Source organism: Mustela nivalis (genome assembly GCF_964662115.1).
Source record: "Mustela nivalis genome assembly, chromosome: 3".
Lineage (NCBI taxonomy): Eukaryota > Metazoa > Chordata > Mammalia > Carnivora > Mustelidae > Mustela > Mustela nivalis.
In genome coordinates, this window is record NC_139022.1 from 154,296,510 (window position 1) to 154,306,179 (window position 9,670).

Sequence of the window (9,670 nt, forward strand, 5' to 3'; positions counted from 1 at the left end):
GCTCTCCTAATAGCAGTTCAGGTTTCCTGAGACCCGCGCGTTGATGATCCAGGGATGAGCGCCTTTCCTCCGATATCCCTTAACACGTGCTTCGGCTAATCTGTAACGCGTCAGAGAGCATTTCCAAAGGGCCACGAAAATACAATGAGACTTTGACTTAAGGAAATAAACACTGACCCCAGGGTTCTCACGCAGAAGCCTCAGTGTTTGGAATCGAATGGGCCCATTTTTTATTTTACTAGCCAATTCAAAAACAGTTACTAACTTGAAATCGGAAGTGCAATGAGCTCATTCACAGTTTATATACTTCATCGCTGAGTTGTACGGATTTTACTTTAAACAGCAGCCCTCGACAACCCGCCACCTTCAGAGTCACCCCTCCACAAGCAACAACAGCTTTCTAACCCGGCATTCCGTTTTTCACATGGCACCAGGATCGTCTTTGCAAATACAAATGTGATCACGGCAGCATTCTGCTCAAAACTCTTTTAGGAGGCTTTCGTTTACTCTTAGAATAAATACAGTTACGGCTTTGAAGGCCTCTGATTGCCCAATTCTCTCGCCCGGTCCCTATACACTGAACTGGAACTATTTTCCTTATGTGTTCTCCCACAGTTTTGTTTTTGTAGGTGCCTAGATTGTTCTCCCGGTCCTCTCATCTCTGTTTGCCCCCACACTCTTTTTGCCTGTTGAGCCCCTACTTCTCTGTCAAATCTCAAGAGTCATTTCATTAGGGGAGCCATTTCTTGACTCACCCCCCCCCCCTTACGGGAGGGACCAAGTCTCCTGTTACATTTGCAGAGAGCTTCATGTGGCTCTAAATATGCTAGCACCATCAGATCAACTTCACAATTTAAAAATTACTGTGTCTTCGAAAACTGAAGGAAAGCGCAAGGTGTGTATCTTTTGCCAGCATCTAGCAGATGTAAACCTGGCACAAAGTTGTTCAGTAAGTGTTGAGGGTGTTAATACGTTTTGAGATAAACCTTATTTGAAAAATTACTTCTTAATTTGTATTGTCAAAGAAAGAAGCCAAACTCCCTAAATTACTATATCTCGGAGGCTCATAGTAAGAGTAGATTATTTCGCCGCTACAGAGGTCCCCGCGAAGGCCGCACAACCCGTCCTACTTGGCGGGTGGTCACCTTAAGAAGTTCCAGGAGTTTTGTACAATTTTAGTAGACCTAAGTAGACCAATCTGACTTATATTTGAATTATAATGAGAGTTAACAAGATCTAGTCTTACTTCTCAAAGTAAAAAAAAAAAAAAAAAAAAAAGTCATGCTCATAGTTTATACGTACCTGAATAGTATGCTACTTTTTAATAAGAATAACAAGGACCAGAAAGATTGAGATTACTGAATTTTCTAGACCAACAGTATAGACTAACAATTGCAGACTCCTTTTACTGCTATGCAACTTGGCATGTAGCAGCTTCTCTTAACCCCTTATTCTCATTCAACCTCAGAATCAGTCTTGGTCTACGGATGGCAAAAAAGATAAAGCAAAAATCTTCTACGAAGTTTCAATGTGCTCTGATAACCCAGGCGAAGCTCTCAAAATTAGCGGCTAGTATGGAAACCTCTCAGGGAAATATGCCAAAGGCACAGTGCCCTCTAGTGTTAGGAAGAGATTTTTAGGGTTAAGCAAAGATTATGAGAGCTTCCAACAGATCCCAGATCCAGAGGACAACAAGCTGTTTTTCTATTTTGTCTATTTACTCACAAGAAAACTGTTGATTGACATCATGTTATAGTTGATGCCCTCTAACCTACATACATTGTAGGGCAGTGACTCAACAGCTCTGCCTTGAGAAGTGAAACAATCATTTATGAACAAATAATAGAAATGTTACAAATAATAGAAGATGACACATAATCAACTTTTTAAAAATATGAGTCAGAGGAGATTCAACTTTATAACAATCTTTTATTCATTCACGTAAAAACTTTTTTTTAAAGGAAATATAGTATGCAGCAATGGAGGATATACATGGAAAGTTCTGCTTTGATATGAGTACATCTCAGAAAAACACACAGCTGGGACATGGCCAGGTAAATATGAATCTGATTACAGGGAGAATGGGGAAGGATGCCCTTTTTGTTGTAAGAAATAGAGACTTTAGTGATTTTTGACAAATGAGGAATTTATTCTAAAACGACATAAAGTAGGGGCAGCCTGGGTGGCTCAGTCCGTTGAGTGTCCCACTCTCAGTTTCGGCTCAGGTCATGAACTCATGGGTTGTGAGAGGGAGCTCTACTTCCAGCTCCATGCTCGGTGGGGATCTACTTGAAGACTCTCTCCTTCTACTCCTCCCCCCAACTCGTGGTCTCTCTCATGCTCTGTTTCTCTAAAATGAATAAATCTTAAAAATAAATAAATAAATAAATAAAACTACATGAAGTAGAATTGGAAACAGGGATCTCATCTGTGTAGTCAGGCCACAGGGAGTGCAGGGAAAACTGAACAATTAGGCCTCATGGGAGGCTGCAGGGACTGTAGCTTGATGGTTAGTCAAAATCCAAGGTCCTTTATAGTAACAAGAAGGTGTGATATGAACTCTAGAACTTCACTATTAATATGACTCCGTTACTCTTGTCTGTTGCTTCTCCTCCTATTACCCGCTGACCAATTTACTTTAGATGTCATGGTTCACATTTCCAAAGAGGAGAATGAAGGGGGCTGTGTGATTACCAAGCTGTGTAATCATAGATCAAGGCTAGCTTACGGATTGGTTGGTTGTCCCTTCAGGTCAGGTGCCTCCCCTAGCCTACTCAACAGGGCTGAGGGGCTCGTCATATAGTGTATCCAGCATGCTGCAGGATCAGATGATTTCCTCATTACGGAGTGTGGGCCCCTTTAGAAGGGAGGATGAGCGTGATGGGTGCTATGGGTAATATCTCTAAAGCAAAGCGTGTTTGTGATTCATTTGGCAATATTTTCACTATAAACAATTTGAGTGCCATTTCATTTAAAAAGGTTTGGGGGGAGCTTTCTGTTGGAAGGGGAGTCAGGGATGCTAAAACTTCCAACAGTATCTAACAGAAATAGTTGTTTCAAGAATGCACTTTAGGAAATGTGTCACTATACTTATAAGGTATATACCTTATGATAAAATTATTCATCAATCACACTTGGAGTGATGTAATGCTTTTCAATGCTTTGGTTTATGTTTTACTGTGAAATATTTGGAGCTATTAGATATGTGGTCCTTGCTGATGTGGATTTTTTTCCTTCTGATTTCTTTACAATTAATCTAAAAAAACATGATTAAAATTGTAAATGTCATTAGAAATGATACCAATCATCATGCACATTCACACCATACAAATTACATCTGTATAAATAATAGCAGAGAAGATAATGCTGATGCAATTTTAGAAGTTGGTGTTTACTCAGGACACAGGTATAATAACTGCCAAGTTGAAACTCACCCGCTAATTCTTTGAGTACTTTACACCAATGTTTCTTGTTTCCCTTTCAAATCTATCCAATGTCTTTAGGGCACTTCAAATGAGAGTGTCAACGTTTGGTAGGTCGTTCCAAAATAGAAAGTCTATCTATGACTTGAAGAGGGCATTCTTTGTGGTATTTGAATCCTGGTTTCTTATGAGTGAGTTATTCTAGTTCGTTTAGAGACCTTGCTTTCCATCCTGTTTGATTTCAGTGGATCTCTTAGTTTGTTCTGATCTAATAATGCGAAACATATCCCTGCATTCTATTACCTTTTTGAAGAACACCTTACTCCTCTACTACATTTCGAAGTCACTCCATTTTATATGTACTTATCTTTTTCTTAAAGATATCATTTCTCCTTTTTTCCTTCTAACATAGTAATTTTTTTAAGGGAATCTCTGTCTTCCTCCAACATAATCAGCCTGCTTTCTTTTATCTTTTTAAAAATGTAATTACTTTCTTCACTGCTGGGTTTACAATAATTTAATTTTTTCTCTATTTCAGTCCCCCAGAAGAGCATATTCTCTTTATAATAAAGACCCATGTTCTTTTGTTGTTGTTTCCAATAATACCTACCGTTTTTTTTTTTTTTTTTTAATTTTCTTAACTCTCAAGAAAACTCTCAAGAAAGCCTCTCAAGAGGCTTGTGAAACCTCTGGACAAACCACAAAAGTAAAAAAACATTAATCTTTTCAGCCTTTCCCTTTACCTTTAAATATGGTTCCAGAATCATGCAAACAGGCATGGATTTAGGGCGGTTGATCTAGCTCTGGATACCTAAACCTAGTACTAAAACTAGTACTAGTACAAGTACTATTATAAGACTACTCCAGGGGCGCCTGGGTGGCTCAGTGGGTTAAAGCCTCCGCCTTCAGCTCAGGTCATAATTCCAGGGTGGAGCCCCGCATTGGGCTCTCAGCTCCGCAGGGAGCCTGCTTCGCTTCCTCTCTTTCTGCCTGTCTCTCTGCCTGCTTGTGATCTCTGTCTGTCAAATAAATAAAATAAAATCTTTAAAAAAAAAAAAAAAAGACTACTCCATAGCCCCTGCATATTAGTCACCTTTGTACTTTGTCGTTCTGCACTTTGGCTGAAAAATACTGTGAAAAAACAAATATTGTTTGTTTGTTTGCTTTAACAATACCTAACAGAATACCCACGCCCAGTGTTCAATGCAAGGAAAAACTGACACAGCCATTCGTGGAGGCCCATACAATCTGCTCGTAAGGACAGGTGCCTGGCTTGTTGCGATTAAAGGCAACTAAAACTACTGATAAAAATCGGCTCCTGATCACAATACAAACAGCTGAAAACCCATTCAGAAATTTTGCAAATCAGTTGTTAAGTATAATCACGGTTACAAATTAAATTATATTAAATGCAGTGTGGTATCCTGAATTGGATTATTGGAATCTGGTACAGGGAAAGGACATCAGCGGAAAAACTGATGAAATTCAAATAAAGTCTGTAATGTAGTTTGTATATTGCACTAGTGTTAATTTCTTAGCTTTCATAAATGTACCACAGTCATGGAAGATGATAACATTAGAAATGGCTGGGTGAAGGGCATATGGGAACTCTGTGCTGTCTTTGCAGTTCTCCTGTAAATATAAAGTTATTTCAGGATAAAAAGCATACAAGCTTTTAATCCTGAAATAACTTTACATTTTTGCCACATATACTCATATATAAATTTTATATATTGCTTATATACATGATTTATAGTTATTATATGAACTTATAATTAAATCATATTTTAAGAGGTAATAGATACTCAAAACTTACCACTTGCTAATTATTTTACTACATGAAGTATTACTTATATTCTTGAGCTCATTTTTGTCTATTTTATCAGTCTGGTAAAATACTTTATCCTGCATATCTGTTCCTAACTCAGAGTTCAGATATTAGTAGCTTGAAATCAGCCACGGTGGGAATATTTATACCTCAGAAACTGGCAAATCCTACAAATCAGGGCTTATTGTTTTCCCAGAGAGCTGGTTGTTAAACATTTAACAGTATACCATTGGGTATATGCCCTAAACTTTTACCAGTGTTATGGGGCTTTTAATTTGAGATTCAGAATTCAAGGAGAGATCTTTCTCATTATTAACCCTTAATAACTCAACTGAACAATTTAATTTTTTTAAAGACTTTATTTATTCATTTGACAGACAGAGATCACAAGTAGGCAGAGAGGGAGGCAGAGAGAAAAGAAAGGAAGCAGGCTCCCTGCTGAGCACAGAGCCTGACTCGGGGCTCGATTCCAGGACCCTTGAGATCATGACCTGAGCTGAAGGCAGAGGTTTTAACCCACTGAGCCACCCAGGCACCCCTCAACTGAAGAATTTCTGCTTCTAGTTCTTACAACTTTGGGCTAGCTCATTTTGAAGGTTCCAGTCCCTAAGGGGGTACAGTCATGATTCAGACGAATTAGTTGGGACTGCCCCCTGGCCTTTTGGGGCTCTACAGGCTGCTGTACCCACCGGCGGAATTGGAGGTTGCTGTTCTGATCAGAATGATTGATCCTGATTCGTGGAGGGCAAATGGGTTTCTGCTACCTAAAGGAGGATTTTGCCAGGAACCCCGAATATCAATGATTCATTTTTTTAGTACTGCCTTACCTAATGTTCTGCTTATTGGAAAATCCAGTAAAGACAAGGAAGGAGGGTTTGAGTCATCCACTAGGTAAACAACCCTGTCTAGCAAAGTCTGACAAAGGCGAGGGTAGCTTGAATAGATGCTAGAAAAAGGAAGCTCTGCAGGATTGGCTACATAATTTGCAGAACCCAGGGCAAAATAAATATGTGGGGGCCCCTTGTTCAAATATTATCAAGAACTTCAATATATCAACAGGAGAGTATTGACTAAGTACAGGTCGGTTCTAAGTTTAGGGCTCCATGTGGCCATGTGGAATGTACATCCGCGAATCTGGTCCTGGTGCTGTTATTATCAACTTCTCCCCCATGATCAGGAAGAAGTATGGATTGTAGCAGTGAAGTTTTACCTCACTTCTTTCTTTTCTCCCCTCCCCCATCTTTTTCTTCCTTCGCACATGAAGAACACCAGAGGGAGCTAACACTTTAGATATCATGAGGGAATATTATTGACGATGACACACAATCTTAAGGGACTTCATGGGTCTTTTATGGTAAGGACGTGAACTTTTCCTGAGGAGGAAAGACTTGAGAAGGTATTGATGGGGGGTATGGCCTGCATCAACAGACTCCTGGACCATTACCTTCTAGTTGCTTCCAGTCAATGGTACCCTTAGAAGGAGATGGGAAATCAGAGAACAAAATCATGGTATTTGTTCCCCTGGCATTTCCTTGAGAGGAGGTAGCTTTGGCCTGCTGATGTGTCACTGCCAAAGGTCACTGTTCATCTCATGGCAGTCCTTTCTACACAACACTCTTTCCTTGTAGGTTCCAGTACAGCTGGCTTTCCTTGTTCCTCCTGGCCTAGGAGTGGTTACAGATTTCTAATATTACTGGCCTCAGGTTCCCTACATGTCCAGTATCCCTTTATAACCCACTCTAAATAAATACTTCAAATTACCCTAATTCAGGTTTGCCATCTGTTTCCTGTTTGGATCGTGGGTGATATATTTGTGTTCTTCAGCTGTAAAATGGGTTTAACACATGATTCTGGAACTTGTTGGGAGAGTAAAATAAAAGTAGATGTATGAGAGTACTTTGCAAACTCTAAAGGTCTATAAAAGTTAATTATGTTTGGGGAAATGAATGTTCTGGCTAATTACCCTCTCAGGATTATTCTAGGTTCATTAGAAACTATACCGAAAAATCCCCCTCAACGGATATTCACTTTTGTCCTATCTCTTCTCTGCTGAGAACTTTATAATAATGGTCTTTCATTGCCTAGAACAATAGTTGTTTTTGTCCTATCATTAAAAGATCCTCACAGCTTAGATCCTAATCACTTCCCAGTTTATCTTTCTTCTCTGTCCTCACAGCTTCCAGTGAAATAGATGCACCCCAGAAAAATAGGCATATTGTTTTTCTGTGTTTTCTGGTCTTTGCTCACTCAGTCATGTACTTACCCTTCAGATCCATCTAAACCTTGCCATCTCTCAACGCCCAGGATAAAAGCTTAACAAACTCATAGTTACCATATGACCCTACCTTCTAAGAATACATTTGAACAGCTTTTTGGAGGTTCTGGACCCATTTCCAAAGGGCATGCTTTCCTCCAAAGTAAGTTATAAGTTCGTAAATTTGTGCAATCTAACTTCGGTGTTTCTCCCCTCTCATTTCTTTGTGGGTTACCTCTGCCATTCCCTGAAGTTACTCAGGAACCTCACATTCTTCTACAACCAAATCTCTCTATGAAAACCAGTTTCCAGGAAAGGCTCTGAATTCATTTTCATTAAATAAATGACTTCTTGACTTTGACATGTTCTTTCCCTGAAAAAGCACAGTCTTTTGCCTTAGGTAGGGTTTTCTCAACTTCAGCAATATTGACATCTTGGGCCCAATAATCCTTTGTTTGGGGGGGGCTATCTTATGCATTGTAGGATGCTGAGCTGTATCCCTGGCACCAACAGACAAGATGCTAGTAAGACCCTTCTTCTAGTTGTGCTAACCAAAGTGCCTCCAGGCATTGCCAAATGTCCTGTGGGAGCAAATCACACCCAACTGAGAACACTGGCCTACAAGGATGAAGTCCATCGGTGCAATCTTTGGACATTATCAGATCCAAAGGGAAAACGTTGTATTAGGGCAGTAACTTGGAGGTCCTTCTGAAAATTGTAGACTTTGAGTGTTTGTTGGGAAAGGACCACCTGGTTTTCTAACTGAATTACATGACCAGATCATTTTTCTTTCAAACAAATCTGCACACACACCACACATACACCATCTTCATATATCTATATTTTCCCTTAACATTTATTACCTACTGATGCAGTTATGATGACTTGTGATCATGAATAAAAATATATTTTCAGTTTCTGTTTTGCATAGGAATATATGGGTGATTAACATATGCATTTGAAATATCCTCTATATTAGGGTTCTCCAGAGAAACAGAGCCAATAGAATGTGTGTGTGTGTGTGTCGGGGGGGTGTATGTAGAGAAAAAGAGGGATTGAGAGATTGATTTATTATAAGGAATTGGTCATGTAATTATGGAGGCTGAGAAATCCCAACATATGCAGATAGGAAGCTGGACGTTCAGGAAAGCAGTGGTGTAAGTTCTACTCTGAAAGCCAGCAGGCTTGAGACCCAAGAGGAGCTGATTTTTCAGTTGGAGTTGGAAGGCAGTAAAAGGCTGATGTCCCAGCTCAAATAATCAGGCAAGAGGAGTTCCCTCTAACTCAACATTTTTGTTCTATTCAGGCCTTCAATTGATTAGATGAGACCCACCCACATTGGGGAGGTGTAATCTGCTTTACTCAGTCTACTCATTCAAATGTTTATCTTACCGAGAAACATGCTCACAGACATACTCCAAAAAATGTTTTACCAGTATCTGGGCACCCTGTGGCCTAGTCAAGTTGATACAGAAAATTAACTATTACATCTTCCCATCGACTTTTTGGATAATCCTTAATTTTCTTCCCAAAAACTGACTTGGCAGGGTTGATATTGGGATTGCAATCTGAGCCACTGGGCTAGTTTGAGGAATGTAGTCAGCTGAGCTCTTCTCAGCTTCGAGGGTTAAGTGGAGCGTTCTCCTGGTTCATCCTTCCCAGAACCAAAAGGACCTTGAGAGTACATCCATGCTTTCCCTAGCAACAGTGAGACCTTATGTATGGCAACATTTTCTGAAAGAGCCACATCTTAAATATTGGAGGTTTGCAGGCCAATATAGTCTTCATTGCAGCTGACTACTCAGCACTGTCACTGTAGCGCAAAAGCAGCTATAGACACTATGTAAACAAATGGGCTAGCTGTGTTCCAATAATATCTTCTTTACAGAAAAACAGGTGGCTGGTCTGTGTGGCCTGTAGTTTACTGACTCCAAACTTAGAGTGTTGTTCTCATCTTTATGGTTGCACTGGAGTTACTGGGACTTCTGTATTGCAAGGTACCAGCCTCCCCCAAAAAAGAAAAAAAAAAAAAAAAGGAAAAAAGATAATGAAATTGCTCAAGCCAAATTTATTAACGTCCAGACCCAGAAGTGGCACATCATCACTTCTGTTCATATCCCACTGGTCTGGTCTTAGTTGCATAGCTGCTGGGCAGGCTGGGGAATA